The sequence below is a fragment of the Eriocheir sinensis genome, chromosome 13 (assembly GCF_024679095.1).
Source record: "Eriocheir sinensis breed Jianghai 21 chromosome 13, ASM2467909v1, whole genome shotgun sequence".
Taxonomy (NCBI): domain Eukaryota; kingdom Metazoa; phylum Arthropoda; class Malacostraca; order Decapoda; family Varunidae; genus Eriocheir; species Eriocheir sinensis.
This window is the reverse complement of record NC_066521.1, coordinates 3,127,806-3,142,257: the sequence shown is the minus strand read 5'-3', so window position 1 is coordinate 3,142,257 and position 14,452 is coordinate 3,127,806. Positions and strand designations below refer to the sequence as shown.

Here is a 14,452-nt window from a genome sequence, read left to right as displayed (position 1 = left end):
AAAAAGAGCAAAGGGCGGGAGGCGAGGGGGATGAAAGGGATGGAGGGAGATGAAGGGGAGGGAGAATGGAAAGGAAAGGGGGCTGATGAAGAAGTTTGAAAGAAATATATGTATAGAGAGCAAGGATGAAAGAAAGGGAGAAATAGAATGAAATAAAGAAGAGAAAAATAGAGGAACAGACGACTAAAGAGATGTGGAAGCCCAATACAAATGTTAGGAAACTTTAGAGGGCCCTCCTCGTGAGCCAACACACGTTCTCCCTCAGCAGGTGTGTGAATGCAATGTACCTGAAAGACGTTAGTTGGTGAACCAATTCTTACTATGTAAAATCAATCAATCAGTCAGTCAGAGAAAGAAAATATAATTAAAAAGAAAAATTGGAAGTAAGAAAGAAAAGGGAAAAGGATGCTGCGCCGGAAGCCGCGGCGAGGATTCCTTATGATGCTTGTGCGCGTCCCCGAGGCCCATCGGTCCTTCATCCAAGAACCGATAAACGAGGTGACCGGCGCCTTCACAGCATTTATGATTAATATTATAATCCAGTCTGGTAGTTTTAAGAAGCGAGTTCTTGCATCCGCCCTATTCGAATCGGCGGGGGTGGAGCGCCAGCGAGCCCAAGGTCTCCCAGGCGAGCATGGCAGGCTGGCTGGAGCCTGGAGGGCCGGGCTCGGCGTCCATCGGGACCCCGACGGAGGTGCCGGAGATCTTCCGGCTACAACGCCGGGCAGGTGGGGCTCGTTAGCCGTGGTAGGCAATCTGCCTAGGAGAGCAAACTCCGAACAACAAACCCGGGCAGGTGAGGTTCGTTAGCCGTGGTAGGCAATTCACCTAGGAGAGCAAACTCCGAACAACAAACCCGGGCAGGTGAGGTTCGTTAGCCGTGGTAGGCAATTCACCTAGGAGAGAAAACTTCGAACAATAAACCCGGGCAGGTTGGGCTCGTGAGCCGTCATAGGTAATACACCTAGGAGAGCAAACTCCGAACAATAAACCCGGGCAGGTGGAGGTCGTTAGCGAAAGCAGTTCATCTAGGAGAGCAAACTCCGATTACAAAACCGGGCAGGTGGAGGTCGTTAGCGTGAGCAGTTCACCTAGGAGAGCAAACTCCGATTACAAACCCGGGCAGGTGGAGGTCGTTAGCGAAAGCAATTCATCTAGGAGAGCAAACTCCGATTACAAACCCGGGCAGGTGGAGGTCGTTAGCGAAAGCAGTTCACCTAGGAGAGCAAACTCCGATTACAAACCCGGGCAGGTGAGGTTCGTTAGCCGTGGTAGGCAATTCACCTAGGAGAGCAAACTCCGAACAATAAACCCGGGCAGGTTGGGCTCGTGAGCCGTCATAGGTAATACACCTAGGAGAGCAAACTCCGAACAATAAACCCGGGCAGGTTGGGCTCGTGAGCCGTCATAGGTAATACACCTAGGAGAGCAAACTCCGATCATAAAACCCGGGCAGGTTGGGCTCGTGAGCCGTCATAGGTAATACACCTAGGAGAGCAAACTCCGATCATAAAACCCGGGCAGGTTGGGCTCGTGAGCCGTCATAGGTAATACACCTAGGAGAGCAAACTCCGAACAATAAACCCGGGCAGGTTGGGCTCGTGAGCCGTCATAGGTAATACACCTAGGAGAGCAAACTCCGATCATAAAACCCGGGCAGGTTGGGCTCGTGAGCCGTCATAGGTAATACACCTAGGAGAGCAAACTCCATACATAAAACCCGGGCAGGTGGAGCTCGTCAGCCGTGGTGGGCAATCTGCCTAGGAGAGCAAACTCCGAACAATAAAACCGGGCAGGTGGAGCTCGTCAGCCGTGGTGGGCAATCTGCCTAGGAGAGCAAACTCCGAACAATAAAACCGGGCAGGTGGAGCTCGTCAGCCGTGGCAGGCAGTCTGCCTAGGAGAGCAAACTCCGAACAATAAACCGGGGCTTGTGGTGCTCGTTAGATGTCGTAGACAATCCACGTGATGGGAACACCAAAGAAAAGGAAAATAAAAAGGAACACCAGAAAAAGGAAAATATAGTAACAAAACATCAGGAAAATAAAATAAAAAAACACAGATCATCCACCTTCAGGCCCTAACATCTCCAAAATTATGGGTGAGTCTTTTCTGGGGAGAAAGAGGCTCATCCAGACCAAAGAACATCAAAAAGGGATGACATAGAAAGGAACACCAAAAAAATGGGAAAAAGAGAAAAAAACATCGCAAAAGAAAAGTAACAACAATAACAGAACAACATCAAGAAAAGTAGCATACAAAGAAACATCATCCACCATTCGGCCCCAAACTAACATCACCAAAATTATGGGTGGGCCTCTTCTGGGAGGAAAGCGGCTCACCCAGACCAACGAAGAACATCAACAAGAGGATGATATGAAATAAAAGAACATTAAAAAACACGAAGAAAATAAATAAGAAGAAAAAGAACAGAAAAAAACATCGGAAAACAAAAACAAGAAGAAAAACACATCAAGAGAAGAAAAATATAAGAAACATCATCCACCTTTCGGCCCCTAACTAACATCACCAAAATTATGGGTGGGTCTCTTCTGGGAGGAAAGCGGCTCACCCAGACCAATGATCATCAACAAGAGGATGATATGAAATAAAAGAACATCAAAAAAGAAAAACAACAGCAAGAAAACAAAGAAAAAAGATAAAGAAAAGAAAAGGAAAAAGAAACAAAAAGAAAAAAACACCAAAATAAAATTAAACAAAAACAAAAAAATAATCCAAATAAATAAATAAATAAACAAATACAGAATACAGTAAAATTAACGAACTAACTAACTAATTCAAACTGTCTAACTATTAAACTACCTAATTAACTACCTATCTAACTAAGGGTACTATACAAGGGTACTATTGGACTACCTATTAACTAACTAACTATCAAATCATCTAACGATCGAACATGTATTTGTCTGACTCCTTATCTATTTATCTGCATGGCTCTCTATCATTATGTTTATCTATCCATCTTTTTTTTTCTTTTTGCAGTTAAGGAAGCAGCTCAAGGGCAAAAGTAGATAAATAAAAAAAAAATCCGCATAAATAAAAATAAGTTCTATCTCTATATCTTTTATTTGTTTGTTTATCTTATTTGTTCATCATATTTATTTGTTTACTTACCTTGTCCGTCATCAGTCATGGTCAGTTCTACCTACACGTTTTCCTGCCACAAAATTTTTTCATTGTGTAGTCCTTAGTTATGGTCCGACCTTGAGCTGGAAGGGAAGGACGGGGGCAGGGAGGCAAGAAGAGGGAGGGAGGAAGGGGGGAGGTAGGACAGAGTAACAGGAAGAATTTGGATTATAATGGTTCCCCCCCCTCCCCCTCTGCAGCCAAAAAATAAAACGAAGAAAAGCGTCAAGCAAAAAAAAAATAATAATAAATGGTAGCTAACAATGATAAAGAGTTTGCTTAAAAAAAATGGAAATCGATGAGGTAAAGACTTGGCAGTTTTCTTTTCTTTCTTTTTTTTTTCAACACAGAAGACAAAAAGCTCAAGGACCAAAATAAGAGGATACAGAAAAAAAAAATCGCTACGTCGCTGCTCCCCAATCTTTATCCTTTTGATTATCTGTGTCTTGAATGTGGCAGAATAAGAGAATTTGTATAACAACTGATATTTGTACTCTTCCGGGTATACCCCATTCACGGTGCTCAATAATGACGATAACAGTATAGCAGCAAGTAGTACGCAGTAGCTATAGCGAGGCGGCACCTTTTAGCACTTCAGTTTCCGTCACAACCTTACGGCACATTTCTTAAACTTCGTCGAGCGTTTAAAACTCATTCTCCGCTCTCTATTGTTACGTACTTTACAGAGAGAGAGAGAGAGAGAGAGAGAGAGAGAGAGAATAGCAGGGGTGAGGAAAGAGTGGGAATACGCGTTTCAGTCCTGATTAAGTGTGTGTGTGTGTGTGTGTGTGTGTGTGTCCTTGAAAAAAACCTGAACCTTTTTTTTTCAGTCAAGTTCAGCCTAAACACAGAGGCGGCCATTTCGATGACTACGCAGAAGACGTTGAAGAAAAAATAAATAAAAAAAATTAACCAAAACAGAGAATAACTGACGACCAGTTTCAGTGATCACTTGACTCGGGTCTCCAAGCGCTGCAAAACCTTGGCGGAGAGAGAGAGAGAGAGAGTGTATATGTGTGTTAACCATTGCACTTAGCCATGACACCAAAGGAAGAAAACTGAAGGTAAAGTTAAAGGCGGGTGCATACGCTATTCTTCTTACGCTATCTTCTCACGTAGTCGACTGCTCTTTCGGCCACCTCTTCGGATTCTTTACAGGAGAAGCGAGTAGCGGGCTTTTTTTATTGTTGTTTCTTTTTTTGTGTGCCCTTGTGCTGTCTCCTTTGCTGTAAAAAAAAAAAAAATAGCTGTGTGTGGCTGCGGTAGGTACTCATCTCCGCACACTTGACCCTTTGAGCTTGTGGTAGGCAAGAACCTGTTAGTTACCGGCACCATCTGAGAGGGTGTTTAGTAAGGCCGGCAATTTTTACACTCCTAATTAAGCGAGTAAAACTCGGCCCGGAAACCTTCCGGGCATTAATGATGATAAAATGCAATTATGATGTGAAGTGTAAACTTGTGAAAAAAGTATCTTTATATTATTTGTATAATTTCAGGAGTATTTTTATTTGTATCTTTGAAATCTGGAATAGGAATATTTGTACTTTTATTTGTATTTTTAGATTCAGGAGTAGAAGTATTTGTATTTGTATTTGTATTTTTAGATTCAGGAATAAAAGTATTTGTATTTGTGTTTGTATTTTTGGAATCCCGAACAAAAGTATTTGTATTTGTATTTGACTTATAAAAAATCAGTATTTGATCCAACCCTGATTCATTGTGTGCTTCACACACATTCGCCACTTTTCCGTAGTGACTCTATCCACGGCTTCGTGTGTTATAGTCTGTTCAGAGCATGAAGTCGGTTCAAGGTGTGGCAGATTCCTGAATTCCCATGGGTGCGGCGCTGCCAATTCGACCGCCAATTATCAGATTAGCACCGTCTCCCTACCTACCCACCCGCAACCCACCTGTTTATCTCTCTCTCTCTCTCCCTCTCTCTCCCTCTCTACCCGGGGGAGGGACCTAAGGGGACACGCCGACCACCACCACCAACACCACCACCACCACCACCACCAAAACGTGGCAACATGGGAAAAAATCGCTGCCAAATGTCATAGAATTTATACAAATCGTTGTTATAATCCTAAACATCGACACTCATTGTACTATGTAGCTTCCTTTACTATATACAGAATATATAAAATATCATTTTCAAATAGCACATGGATGGGAAATAAGAGAGAGACGCATGTACGAAGGTTGATTTGGCAGAATGGCTAGAGGTAAACGACGATACCAGCTCCACCCTGAACCAACTTCATGCTCTGAACAGACTATAGTTCCTCCACTTTTTTTAATGTCTGGTTTCCGTTGGAGTTATTTGTTCTTACACGGCTCTTCACCTGTGCCCATATAAGCTCAATGGGGTTCAGGTGGCTGTGGTAAGGGGGAAGCCTTAGTACTTTATGGCCGTGGTCTTCAGCAAGTTTATCAATACTATATATTTCGCTGTCTTTAAATCTGCTGACTAGTTCATATAATTCTAATATGATGTGCGTAGGGTCGTGGGGAATATTATTTTCTGCGAGCCACTGAATGATGTCACATTTTCTTGAACTTTTTGTTGGGGCTTTATTTAATTTCGTGCAATGATATGAGGCATTGTCCATTATGATAAGGCAATGTTCTGGGATATTGGGCAGTAGTTTGCTTTTAAATCAATCCCGAAAATTTTCATGATTCATGGAATCATGATAGTCGCCCTTATTACCGTTTTTTTATTTAAACATATGCAGGCCTCCCGGAACAAATCCTTTTTCACTTCCAGCGTGCACAATGATGAAGCGAGAGCCCTTGCCAGTCTTTAATTTGGGACCAACAGTTCCATCTTTTGTGGTCCAGCACTTACTTACACTTTCGTTCTGATTGACCCACGTCTCATCTAAGTAAACTTCAGCGCGTGGGTTTTCAGATTTTCTGTTTTCATTGAGGGCCCTTAAATATTTGGTCCGCGCAACAACGATATCTTCTCGCTCTAGAAGTATGTGCCGACCACTTTCCACTTTTTTGTAGAGAAAACCCATTTTCTTGATTTTTTTGTGAAGAGATGATCTTTCGCTAGGAAAATTCAGAAGTTCCTCCTTCACCTTTCCTAGAACTTTGTCAAGTGTTGGAATCTCCCCCCTTTCATAAAATGACATAATTATCCTTCTTATGCAATCTTTATCAAATCCGTCGACCATGTCCCGCACTGCACTTTTTCTTATCTTCTTGGGGGGAGGAGAACTATGTACACCTTCTTTTACTTCTCTTTTGAATCTTTTCACGGAGCTCACCGATATCCTGTGGCCTTTGCAGTCTCAATAGTCCGCTCCGTTTCATTCAGTAATGGATTCTTGAGCCTATGGTAATCGAGGACGTGCATAGCCATCGCCCTTGCCTGGCTGGAGTATGACATGTTCCTTGGCGCCTCATGCTGCAGGTCATCTGCCATGTCCCCGCCACTGCAGGAAAAAGGAAAAGAAATAAGTTTAATATTCGCCGTAATTCTGTCCCCATGATTAATGCTTCAATATTTACATAACTATTACTGTTAGTATTATCATTTATACCACTATTATTATTATCGTTATTATTATTATTGTTATTATTACTATTATTATTATAACCATTATAATATTATTAGCAGTACTGATATTGTTTTGTTTTATTATTACTATTATTATTATTATTATTATTATTATTATTATTATTATTATTATTATTATTATTATTATTATTGTTATCATGATAATAATTATTAGCATTACATTTACCCTAACTTTAAATTGTTTTGCGTGTACTTACCTTACAAGTCGACGTACCAGCTGTTGATAGCCACTGTTTATCTTGGGTTGGCAGGAATCAAAATGCAGGAGAAGGCTTCTCTATAGAAGTTTTGCAAGCAATGGGCCTGCGTCCTCGAATGACCATTTATATAGGGAAGATGAGAAGGGTGTGGCGGCATAACGCGCCTCTTCCTGTAACCGCTGATCCCTAGATTCAAGGGAGTGGGTGCAGTCTTGACCTCAGTGCTGCTCTCCTGACTCACCCATCCCGGCCCCCCTCCCCCCCCCCACACACACACTTACACACAAAAAAAGTAATAATAATAATAATAATAATAATAATAATAATAATAATAATAATAATAATAATAATAATAATAATAATAATAATAATAATAATAATAATAATAATAATAATAATAATAATAATAATGACAATAATAATAATAATAAGAATAAGAATAATAAGAATAAGAATATTAATAATAATAATAATAATAATAATAATAATAATAATAATAATAATAATAATAATAATAGTAATAATAATAATAATAATAATAATAATAATAATAATAATAATAATAATAATAATAATAATAATAATAATAATAATAATAATAATAATGATAATAATAATAATAATGATAATAATAATAATAATAATAATAATAATAATAATAATAATAATAATAATAATAATAATAATAATAATAATAATAATAATAATAATAATAATAATAACAATAATAATAATAATAATAATAATAATAATAATAATAATAATAATAATAATAATAATAATAATAATAATAATAATAATAATAATAATAATAATAATAATAATAATAATAATAATAATAATAATAATAATAATAATAATAATAATAATAATAATAATAATAATAATAATAATAATAATAATATTATTATTATTATTATTATTATTATTATTATTATTATTATTATTATTATTATTATTAATTTTTTGTGTGTAATTGTGTGGTGGGGGGCCGGGATGGGTGAGTCAGGAGAGCAGCACTGAGGTCAAGACTGCACCCAGTCACTTGGATCTAGAGATTAGCGGATACAGGAAGGGGCGCGTTATGCTGCCACACCCTTCTCATCTTCCCTATATAAACGGTCATTCGAGGACGCAGGCCCATTTCTTGCAAAAGTTCTATAGAGAAACCTTCTTCTGCATTTTGATTCCTGCCAACCCAAGATAAACAGTGGCTATCAACAGCTGGTACGTCGACTTGTAAGGTAAGTACACGCAAAACAATTTAAAGTTAGGGTAAATGTAATGCTAATAATTATTATCATGATAATAATAATAATAATAATAATAATAATAATAATAATAATAATAATAATAATAATAATAATAATAAAACAAAACAATATCAGTACTGCTAATAATATTATAATGGTTATAATAATAATAGTAATAATAACAATAATAATAATAACGATAATAATAATAGTAGTATAAATGATAATACTAACAGTAATAGTTATGTAAATATTGAAGCATTAATCATCGGGACAGAATTACGGCGAATATTAAACTTATTTCTTTTCCTTTTTCCTGCAGTGGCGGGGACATGGCAGATGACCTGCAGCATGAGGCGCCAAGGAACATGTCATACTCCAGCCAGGCAAGGGCGATGGCTATGCACGTCCTCGATTACCATAGGCGCAAGAATCCATTACTGAATGAAACGGAGCTGACTATTGAGACTGCAAAGGCCACAGGATATCGGTGAGCTCCGTGAAAAGATTCAAAAGAGAAGTAAAAGAAGGTGTACATAGTTCTCCTCCCCCCAAGAAGATAAGAAAAAGTGCAGTGCGGGACATGGTCGACGGATTTGATAAAGATTGCATAAGAAGGATAATTATGTCATTTTATGAAAGGGGGGAGATTCCAACACTTGACAAAGTTCTAGGAAAGGTGACGGAGGAACTTTTGAATTTTCCTAGCGAAAGATCATCTCTTCACAAAAAATCAAGAAAATGGGTTTTCTCTACAAAAAAGTGGAAAGTGGTCGGCACATACTTCTAGAGCGAGAAGATATCGTTGTTGCGCGGACCAAATATTTAAGGGCCCTCAATGAAAACAGAAAATCTGAAAACCCACGCACTGAAGTTTACTTAGATGAGACGTGGGTCAATCAGAACGAAAGTGTAAGTAAGTGCTGGACCACAAAAGATGGAACAGTTGGTCCCAAATTAAAGACTGGCAAGGGCTCTCGCTGCATCATTGTGCACGCTGGAAGTGAAAAAGGATTTGTTCCGGGAGGCCTGCATATGTTTAAATAAAAAAACGGTAATAAGGGCGACTATCATGATTCCATGAATCATGAAAATTTTCGGGATTGGTTTATAAGCAAACTACTGCCCAATATCCCAGAACATTGCCTTATCATAATGGACAATGCCTCATATCATTGCACGAAATTAAATAAAGCCCCAACAAAAAGTTCAAGAAAATGTGACATCATTCAATGGCTCGCAGAAAATAATATTCCCCACGACCCTACGCACATCATATTAGAACTATAGAGTGACAGGGAAGAGTTTGAGTGGCTGGTAGAGTGACAGAGAAGAGTTTGAGTGGCTGCTAGAGGGACAGGGAAGAGTTTGCGTGGCTGGCAGAATGACAGGGAAGAGTTTGCGTGGCTAGCAGAGTGACAGGGAAGAGTTTGAGTGGCTGGCAGAGTGACAGGGAAGAGTTTGTGTGGCTGGCAGAGTGACAGGGAAGAGTTTGTGTGGCTGGCAGAGTGACAGGGAAGAGTTTGTGTGGCTGGCAGAGTGACAGGGAAGAGTTTGAGTGGCTGGTAGAGTGACAGGGAAGAGTTTGAGTGGCTGGTAGAGTGACAGGGAAGAGTTTGTGTGGCTGGTTGAGTGAGAGGGAAGAGTTTGAGTGGCTGGTAGAGTGAGAGGGAAGAGTTCGAGTGGCTGGTAGAGTGACAGGGAAGAGTTTGTGTGGCTGGCAGAGTGACAGGGAAGAGTTTGTGTGGCTGGTAGAGTGACAGGGAAGAGTTTGCGTGGCTGGCAGAGTGACAGGGAAGAGTTTGCGTGGCTGGGAGAGTGACAGGGAAGAGTTTGAGTGGCTGGCAGGGTGACAGGGAAGAGTTTGTGTGGCTGGTAGAGTGATAGGGAAGAGTTTGAATGACTGGCAGAGTGACAGGGAAGAGTTTGAGTGGCGGGCAGAGTGACAGGGAAGAGTTTGAGTGGCTGGTAGAGTGACAGGGAAGAGTTTGAGTGGCTGACAGAGTGACAGAGAAGAGTTTGTGTGGCTGGTAGAGTGACAGGGAAGAGTTTGAGTGGCTGGTAGAGTGACAGGGAGGAGTTTGAGTGGCTGGTAGAGTGACAGGGAAGAGTTTGTGTGGCTGGTAGAGTGACAGGGAAGAGTTTGAGTGGCTGGTAGAATGAGAGGGAAGAGTTTGAGTGGCTGGTAGAGTGACAGGGAAGAGTTTGTGTGGCTGGCAGAGTGACAGGGAAGAGTTTGTGTGGCTGGCAGAGTGACAGGGAAGAGTTTGTGTGGCTGGCAGAGTGACAGGGAAGAGTTTGAGTGACTGGTAGAGTGACAGGGAAGAGTTTGTGTGGCTGGTAGAGTGACAGGGAAGAGTTTGAGTGGCTGACAGAGTGACAGAGAAGAGTTTGTGTGGCTGGTAGAGTGACAGGGAAGAGTTTGAGTGGCTGGTAGAGTGACAGGGAAGAGTTTGTGTGGCTGGTAGAGTGACAGGGAAGAGTTTGAGTGACTGGCAGAGTGACAGGGAAGAGTTTGAGTGACTGGCAGAGTGACAGGGAAGAGTTTGAGTGGCTGGTAGAGTGACAGGGAAGAGTTTGAGTGGCTGGTAGAGTGACAGGGAAGAGTTTGTGTGGCTGGTAGAGTGACAGGGAAGAGTTTGTGTGGCTGGTAGAGTGACAGGGAAGAGTTTGAGTGGCTGGCAGAGTGACAGGGAAGAGTTTGAGTGGCTGGCAGAGTGACAGGGAAGAGTTTGAGTGGCTGGCAGAGTGACAGGGAAGAGTTTGAGTGGCTGGCAGAGTGACAGGGAAGAGTTTGAGTGGCTGGCAGAGTGACAGGGAAGAGTTTGAGTGGCTGGCAGGGTGACAAGGAAGAGTTTGAGTGGCTGGTAGAGTGACAGGGAAGAGTTTGAGTGGCTGGTAGAGTGACAATGAAGAGTTTGAGTGGCTGGTAGAGTGACAGGGAAGAGTTTGTGTGGCTGGCAGGGTGACAGGGAAGAGTTTGTGTGGCTGGTAGAGTGACAGGGAAGAGTTTGTGTGGCTGGTAGAGTGACAGGGAAGAGTTTGTGTGGCTGGCAGAGTGACAGGGAAGAGTTTGTGTGGCTGGTAGAGTGACAGGGAAGAGTTTGAGTGGCTGGTAGAGTGACAGGGAAGAGTTTGTGGCTGGCAGAGTGACAGGGAAGAGTTTGAGTGGCTGGTAGAGTGACAGGGAAGAGTTTGAGTGGCTGGTAGAGTGACAGGGAAGAGTTTGTGTGGCTGGCAGAGTGACAGGGAAGAGTTTGTGTGGCTGGCAGAGTGACAGGGAAGAGTTTGTGTGGCTGGCAGAGTGACAGGGAAGAGTTTGTGTGGCTGGCAGAGTGACAGGGAAGAGTTTGTGTGGCTGGTAGAGTGACAGGGAAGAGTTTGTGTGGCTGGTAGAGTGACAGGGAAGAGTTTGAGTGGCTGGTAGAGTGACAGGGAAGAGTTTGTGTGGCTGGCAGAGTGACAGGGAAGAGTTTGAGTGGCTGGTAGAGTGACAGGGAAGAGTTTGTGTGGGTGGCAGAGTGACAGGGAAGAGTTTGTGTGGCTGGCAGAGTGACAGGGAAGAGTTTGTGTGGCTGGCAGAGTGACAGGGAAGAGTTTGTGTGGCTGGCAGAGTGACAGGGAAGAGTTTGTGTGGCTGGCAGAGTGACAGGGAAGAGTTTGTATGGCTGGCAGAGTGACAGGGAAGAGTTTGTGTGGCTGGTAGAGTGACAGGGAAGAGTTTGTGTGGCTGGTAGAGTGACAGGGAAGAGTTTGAGTGGCTGGTAGAGTGACAGGGAAGAGTTTGTGTGGCTGGTAGAGTGACAGGGAAGAGTTTGTGTGGCTGGTAGAGTGACAGGGAAGAGTTTGAGTGGCTGGTAGAGTGACAGGGAAGAGTTTGAGTGGCTGGCAGGGTGACAGGGAAGAGTTTGAGTGGCTGGTAGAGTGACAGGGAAGAGTTTGAGTGGCTGGCAGAGTGACAGGGAAGAGTTTGAGTGGCTGGCAGAGTGACAGGGAAGAGTTTGTGTGGCTGGTAGAGTGACAGGGAAGAGTTTGAGTGGCTGGTAGAGTGACAGGGAAGAGTTTGTGTGGCTGGTAGAGTGACAGGGAAGAGTTTGAGTGGCTGGTAGAGTGACAGGGAAGAGTTTGTGTGGCTGGTAGAGTGACAGGGAAGAGTTTGAGTGGCGGGCAGGGTGACAGGGAAGAGTTTGAATGGCTGGCAGGGTGACAGGGACGAGTGAATGGCTGACAGGGTGACAGGGAAGAGTATGAATGGCTGGCAGGGTGACAGGGAAGAGTATGAATGGCTAGCACGGTGACAGGGAAGAGTGAATGGCTGTCAGGGTGACAGGGAAGTATTTGAATGGCTGGCAGAGTGACAGGGAATTAAGCGTTTGAATAGCTGGCAGGGTGACAGGGAAGTTTGAACGACTGGCAGTTAGGGCGACAGGGAAGTTTGAATGGCCGGCAGGGTGACAGAGAAGTCTGAATGTCTGGTAGGGTGACAGGGAAGTTTGAATGGCTGGCAGGGTGACAGGGAAGTTTGAATGGCTGGCAGCTAGGGTGACAGGGAAGTTTGAATGGCCGGCAGGGTGACAGGGAAGTTTGAATGGCTGGCAGGGTGACAGGGAAGTTTGAATGGCTGGCAGGGTGACAGGGATCGAAGTTTGAATGGCCGGCATTGTGGCAGGAAAGTTTGAATGGCCAGCAGGGTGACAGGGAAGTTTGAATGGCCGGCAGGGTGACAGGGAAGTTTGAATGGCCGGCAGGGTGACAGGGAAGTTTAAATGGCCGGCAGGGTGACAGGGAAGTTTGAATGGCTGGCAGGGTGACAGGGAAGTTTTAATGGCTGGCAGGGAAGTTGTGACAGGAAAGTTTGAATAGCTGGCAGGGTGACAGGGAAGTCTGAATGGCCGGTAGGGTGACAGGGAAGTTTAAATGGCCGGCAGGGTGACAGGGAAGTTTGAATGGCTGGCAGGGTGACAGGGAAGTTTGAATGGCCGGCAGGGTGACAGGTAAGTTTGAATGGCCGGCAGGGTGACAGGGAAGTTTGAATGGCCGGCAGGGTGACAGGGAAGTTTGAATGGCCGGCAGGGTGACAGGGAAGTTTGAATGGCCGCAGCGTGACAGGGAAGTTTGAATGGCCGGCAGGGTGACAGGGAAGTTTAAATGGCTGGCAGGGTGACAGGGAAGTTTGAATGGCTGGCAGGGTGACAGGGAAGTTTGAATGGCCGGCAGGGTGACAGGGAAGTTTGAATGGCCGGCAGGGTGACAGGGAAGTTTGAATGGCCGGCAGGGTGACAGGGAAGTTTAAATGGCCGGCAGGGTGACAGGGAAGTTTGAATGGCTGGCAGGGTGACAGGGAATTTAAGTTTTAATAGCTGGCAGGGAAGTTGTGACAGGAAAGTTTGAATGGCCGGCAGGGTGACAGGGAAGTTTGAATGGCCGGCAGGGTGACAGGGAAATTTGAATGGCCGGCAGGGTGACGGAAGTTTTAATGGCTGGCAGGGAAGTTGTGACAGGAAAGTTTGAATAGCTGGCAGGGTGACAGGAAAGTCTGAATGGACGGTAGGGTGACAGGGAAGTTTAAGTGGCCGGCAGGATGACAGGGAAGTTTGAATGGCCGGCAGGGTGACAGGGAAGTTTGAATGGCCGGCAGGGTGACAGGGAAGTTTGAATGGCCGGCAGGGTGACAGGGAAGTTTGAATGGCCGGCAGGGTGACAAGGAAGTTAGAATGGCCGGCAGGGTGACAGGGAGGAGACTTGTTAATGGCTGGCAAGGTGACAGAGAGGAGGGTGATGTGGCTAGCAGGGTGACAGGGAAGATATTAAATGGCTGGCAGGTGACAGGGATTAGATTGAGGAGGTGACAGGGTGACAAGGAAGAGAGTCACAGCTGGTACTATTATAAGACTCGCTTCTCCAGGTATTTCTAAAGGTCAAAGACGGGGTCAGTTCAGGTTCATGATACAGAAGAACGCTCAAACTACCACCAGGGTCATAAACTACTCCTGGAAATGCCCACAATTAACTCCCACTAAAGCCTTGTCAAATATATGTGTTCTTGGGCGCCGAAATGTCTTACAATGCGACTCTGAGGGGTATTACAAGACACTGCCATATCACATCAGCCATTTCTAAAGGTCAAAGACGGGGTCAGTCGGGTTCTAATGATTGTTTCTTCAGGTTCATGATACAGAAGAAGGCTCAAACTACCACCAGGGTCATAAACTACTCTTGGAAATGCCCACAACTCCCACAGAAGCCTTGTCAAATATGTGT

General features: G+C 43.6%; 2 long non-coding RNA genes across 3 annotated transcripts; one reads left to right on the top strand and one right to left on the bottom strand.

Moving 5' to 3' along the window:
- The first annotated feature begins 729 nt into the window (after window positions 1-729).
- On the top strand, window positions 730-2,155 carry LOC126997879 (uncharacterized). The gene is made up of 3 exons (XR_007752431.1): window positions 730-864; window positions 933-1,660; window positions 1,729-2,155. It is a non-coding gene; the product is annotated as an uncharacterized LOC126997879 (long non-coding RNA).
- LOC126997878 (uncharacterized) lies at window positions 750-1,790 on the bottom strand. Of its 2 annotated transcripts, none has more exons than XR_007752430.1 (3): window positions 1,693-1,790; window positions 965-1,624; window positions 750-896 (listed from the first exon to the last, which is right to left on the bottom strand). It is a non-coding gene; the product is annotated as an uncharacterized LOC126997878 (long non-coding RNA). The 2 variants fall into 2 exon arrangements; XR_007752429.1 differs by having other exon boundaries at window positions 965-1,556; window positions 1,625-1,731.
- Window positions 2,156-14,452: the final 12,297 nt, after the last annotated feature.